The 5159-nt window shown below is 55.3% G+C and overlaps 1 pseudogene; it reads left to right on the forward strand.

Annotated features, from left to right (window-relative positions):
- Window positions 1-1524: 1524 nt before the first annotated feature.
- On the forward strand, window positions 1525-2662 carry LOC134809755 (double homeobox protein 5-like; annotated as a pseudogene).
- The last annotated feature ends 2497 nt before the right edge of the window (window positions 2663-5159 follow it).

Raw genomic sequence — 5159 nt, forward strand, 5'->3', positions numbered from 1 at the left:
CGAATCTCTGCGCTGATCACCCAGGTGATCTAACATTTATCTAGGCTCTGCCTACAGGGGCGTTTTGACATAGCTCTGCACAGATCACCTAGGTTAGGTAACTCTTGTCCACTATCTGCCTACAGGGGTCATTGTGAAATATCTCTGCACTGATCATCCAAGTGATGGGACTCTTCTCTATTCACTGCCTATAGGGGGATTTGAGACATATCTCTGCTCTGATAACCCAGGTGATGGAAGTCTTCTCTAGGCTCTTTCTATGGAGGCATTGTGTCAAATATCTGCACTGATCACCCAGGTGATGTAACTGCTTTCTAGGCTCTGTCTACAGGGATTTTTGTGACATATCACTGCACTGATCACCTACTTGATGTAAGCCTTGTATGGGCTTTGCCTACAGAAGGCTTTGTGACATATCTATGCACTGATCTCTTAGGTGATGCAACTGTTGTCTAGGCACTGCCTACAGGAGACATTGGTACATATCTCTGCACTGATCACCCAGGTGATGGATCTTGTCTTAGATCTGCCTACATGGACATTGTGACACATCTCTGAAATGATCAATCAAGTGATGAAACTCTTGTCTAGGCTCTGCCTACAGGGGCTTTGTGACACATCTCTGCACTGGTCACCCTGGAGTGGGAACTCTTGTCTACACTCTGGCTACAGGAGGCTTTATGACTTATACCTGCTCTGATACCCTAAGTGATGTAACACTTGTCTAGGCTCTGCCTACACGGGAAATCTCGCATATCTCTGCACTGATCACCCGGGTGATGTATCTCCTGTCTAGGTTCAGCCTACAGGAGCGTTTTGGCATATCTCTGCACTGATCACCCAGGTGATGTAACCCTTGTCTAAGCTCTGCCTACAGGGGCATTGTGACAGATCTCTCCACTGCTCACCCAGGTGATGTAACAGTTGTCTGGGCTTTGCCTACAGGGGGTTTTGGGATATACATTTCCACTGATCAAACAGGTGATGTAACCCTTGTCAAGGTTCTGTTTACAGGGGCTTTGTGACATATCACTGCACTGATCACCATAGGGAGGAAACACTTGTCTACACTCTGCCTACTGGAGGCTTTACGACTTATCCTTGCACTGATCTCTAGGTGTTGTAACACTTGTCTAGGCTCTGTCTACACGGGAATTTTCACATAGCTCTACAATGATAACCTAAGTGATGTAAGCCTTGTCTAGGTTCAGCCTACTGGGGATTTCTGACATACCTATGCACTGATCACTGAAGTGATGTAAATAATTTCCAGGCTTTTTGTACAAGGGACATTGTGATATATCTCTGCACTGATCTCCCAAATGATGCAAATCTTCTCTAGGCTCCGCAGGGAGTGAGCACTGTGACATGTTTCTGAACTGATCATCCAGGAGATGTAACTATTCTCCAGGCTTTGACGAAAGAGCGTCGGAAGGTGTTGCGAGAAACTCAGCCAGAATTTCATGGATGGACAAGGGCACAGAGAGGCCAGCGGTCTCCCTTGCACGACAGCCTGGGGGCGCAATGAGTGCAGGTCAGGCCAGGAGGCCAGAAAAGAGAGCTAGAGGTTTGCATTCCGCCGCCAGGCGCTCCATGGTGGCAGCTGGGAGGCTGCAGGGGCACGGAGAGTTCCGGAGAGCCAGCTCCCGAAACACGCCCCCCTCACCCCTTCCCCCTCTCCCCCTTCCTCTTAGTGTCTCCAGCCCCACCACCGCCATCACGACACCCTCACCACCCAAACCACCATCGCCCCGCTGCAGGTCTCAACGCCCTGGGACCCTTCCGGGGTGGGGTGGGATGTCCCAGGGCTCACCGCCATTCATGAAGTGGTGGAGCCTGCCTGCATGCGGGCCTTTATAAGAGGCGCTGGCTCTCTGTCCCAGCAGGCCTCCTGGCTTCACCTTGTGCAGTGCAAAGGCAGGCTGAGGTGCACGGGAGCCCGCCGGCCTCTCTCTGCCCGTGTCTGTCCGTGAAATTCCGACCGGGGCTCCCCGCGATGCCCCTCCCGACACCTTCGGACGGCACCCTCCCCGCGGAAGCCCGGGGACAGGGAAGGCGAAGGAGACTCGTTTGCACCTGAAGCCAAAGGGAGGCCCTGCGAGCCTGGTTTGAGCGGAACCCGTACCCGCGCATCACCACCAGAGAATGTCTGACCCAGGCCATCAGCATTCCAGAGCCCTGGGTCCAGATTTGGTTTCAGCATGAGAGGTCACGTCAACTGAGGCAGCACCGGCGGGAATCTCGGCCCTGGCCTGGGAGACGAGGCCCGCAGGAAGGCAGGCAAAAGCGGACCGCCGTCACTGGATCCCAGACAGCCCTGCTCCTCTGAGCCTTTGGGAAGGATCGTTTTCCAGGCATCGACGCCAGGGAAGAGCTGGCCAGAGAGACTGGCCTCGCGGAGTCCAGGATTCAGATCTGGTTTCATAATCGAAGGGCCAGGTGACCGGGATAGGCTGGCATGGCGCCCGTGCAGGCAGGCGGCCTGTGCAACGCTGCCCCTGGCGGGTGTCACCCAGCTCTCTCGTGGGTCGCCTTCGCCAACACCGGCGTGTGGGGAAAGATGCTTCATGCATGCCTCGTGCCCTGCGCGCCTGGGGCTCTCCCACAGGGGGCTTTCTTGAGCCAGGGAGGAAGGGCCGTCCCCGTGCTCCAGCCCAGCTAGGCCGCGCCGGCAGAGGGGATCTCCCAACATACCCCGGCACGCAGGGATTTTGTGTACGTTGCCCCGGCTCGTACAAAAGGGGCGCTCTCCCACCCTCAGGCTCTTCGGTGGCCTCCGCACCCAGGCATAAGCCAGGATGACCGGGAACCACAGCGCGATGGCCTGCTGGGCTCTTGAGTGGTGGATCAGCCTGGGCCCGCTCAAGTGGAGCCACAGGGCCAAGGTGTGCTTGTGCCACCCGCATCCCGGCGGATTCCATGGTGTGGCTGGGGACGGGGTCTCCAGGTCGCCGGGGCGGCATGGGAACCCCAAGCCAGGGCAGCTCCACCTCACCAGCCCGCGCCCCCGGAAACATCTGCGCGGCAGGGGCAGACGCAAGGCATCCCGGTGCCCACATAGACGCTCCAGGAGCTGGGGCGCTCATCTGCACTCCCCTCTGGCCTGCTGCTGGATGAGCTCCTGGCGAGCCCGGAGTTTCTGCAGCAGGCGCAATATTTCCTAGAAACGGAGGCCCCAGGGGAGCTGGAGGCCTTGGAAGAGGCCACTTCGCTGGAAGCACCCCTCAGCGAGGAAGAATACCGGGCTCTGCTGGAGGAGTTTAGGACGCGGGTTTGGGACAGGGTCGGGTTGGGAAAGGGTGGTGGCCTCCATTTTTCGGGGAACAACTGGCTGGCTATGGAGGGGTGTGTCCTCCCCCCACCCTCCACCAGGCTGACCGGCCTGGGATTCCTGCCTTCTAGGTCCAGGCCCGGTGAGGGACTCCACACAGTGGAGAACTGCCACTCTTTCCTGGGCATCCCAGGTATCACAGAGCCGGCCCAGGTACCAACAGGTGGGCACCTTACTGCGCACGTGTGGGTTTGTGGGCAGCCGCCTGGGCTGTGGGAGCTGCCCGGGTAGAGCTCTCATGCCTTTCCACCACCCCACCCCCGCCTGACCACCCCCTCCCCACCCCCACACCCCCTGGAAAATGCATCCTCCCCTGGGCTGGGTGGAGACCCTCATCCCGCGAAACACTGTGCCCGTGCAGTGTCCAGGCCTGACACACCTCCGGAGGCTCGCCTCTGCTGTGCCTCCGCGTCACCGTCGCCGGCCTGCCCATGCCCCTGCAGCCTCCCAGCTGACACCATGGGGCGCCTGGCGGCAGAACACACACCTCTAGCTCTCTTTGCCATCCTCCTGGCTAGACCTGCGCTCATTGCCCACCGTGGCTGACGTTTAAGGGAGCCTGCTGGCCTCTGTGTGCCCTTGTCCATCCGTGAAATTCCAGCTGAGGCTCTCCCAACACCTTCCGACGCTCTTTAGTCAAAGCCTGGAGAATAGTTACATCTCCTGGATGATCCATTCAGAAATATGTCACAATGCCCCCTCCCTGCAGAGCCTAGAGAAGATTTGCATCATTTGGGTGACCAGTGCAGAGATATATCACAATGTCCACTGTACAAAAAGCCTGGAAATGATTTACTTCACCTGGGTGATCAGTGCATAGTTATGTCAGAAATCCCCAGTAGGCTGAATCTAGACAAGGGTTACATCACTTAGGTGATCAGTGTAGAGATATGTGAAAATTCCCTTAGACAGAGGCTAGACAAGTGTCACATCTCCTAGTGATCAGTGCAGGGATAAGTCATAAAGCCTCTTATAGGCAGAGTGTAGACAAACGTTTCCTCCCTGGGGTGATCAGTGCAGAGATATGTCACAAAACACCTGTAAGCAGAACCTTGAAAACGGTAACATCACCTGTTTGATCAGTGGAAATGTATATCACAAAGCCCCCTGAAGGCAAAGCCCAGACAATTGTTACATCATCTGGGTGAGCAGTGGAGAGATCTGTCACAATGCCCCTGTAGGCAGAGCTTAGACAAAGGTTACATCACCTGGGTGATCAGTGCAGAGATATGTCAAAATGCTCCTGTAGGCTGAACCTAGACAGGAGTTACATCAACTGGGTGATCAGTGCAGAGATATGTGAGTATTCCCGTGTAAGCAGAGTCTAGACAAGTGTTACATCACCTAGGGTATCAGTGCAGGTATAAGTCATAAAGCCTCCTGTAGGCAGAGCGTAGACAAGAGTTCCCTCCCCAGGGTGATCAGTGCAGAGATGTGTCACAAAGCCCCTGTAGGCAGAGCCTAGAAAAGAGTTTCATCACTTGGTTGATCAGATCAGAGATGTGTCACAATGTCCATGTAGGCAGATCTAAGACAAGTGTCCATCACCTGGGTGATCAGTGCAGAGACATGTACCATTGTTTCCTGTAGGCAGTGCCTAGACATGAGTTGCATCACCTCAGAGATCAATGCATGAACGTGTCACAAAGACTTCTGCAGGAAAGCCCATAAAAGGCTTACATCACCTAGGTGATTAGTGAAGTGATATGTCACAAAAATCCATGTAGACAGAGCCTAGAAAAGAGTTACATCACCTGGGTGATCAGTGCAGATATTTGACACAATGCCCTCATGGACAGAGCCCAGACAAGACTTCCATCACCTCGGT

The sequence above is a fragment of the Pan troglodytes genome, chromosome 23, assembly GCF_028858775.2.
Source record: "Pan troglodytes isolate AG18354 chromosome 23, NHGRI_mPanTro3-v2.0_pri, whole genome shotgun sequence".
Taxonomy (NCBI): Eukaryota; Metazoa; Chordata; class Mammalia; order Primates; family Hominidae; genus Pan; species Pan troglodytes.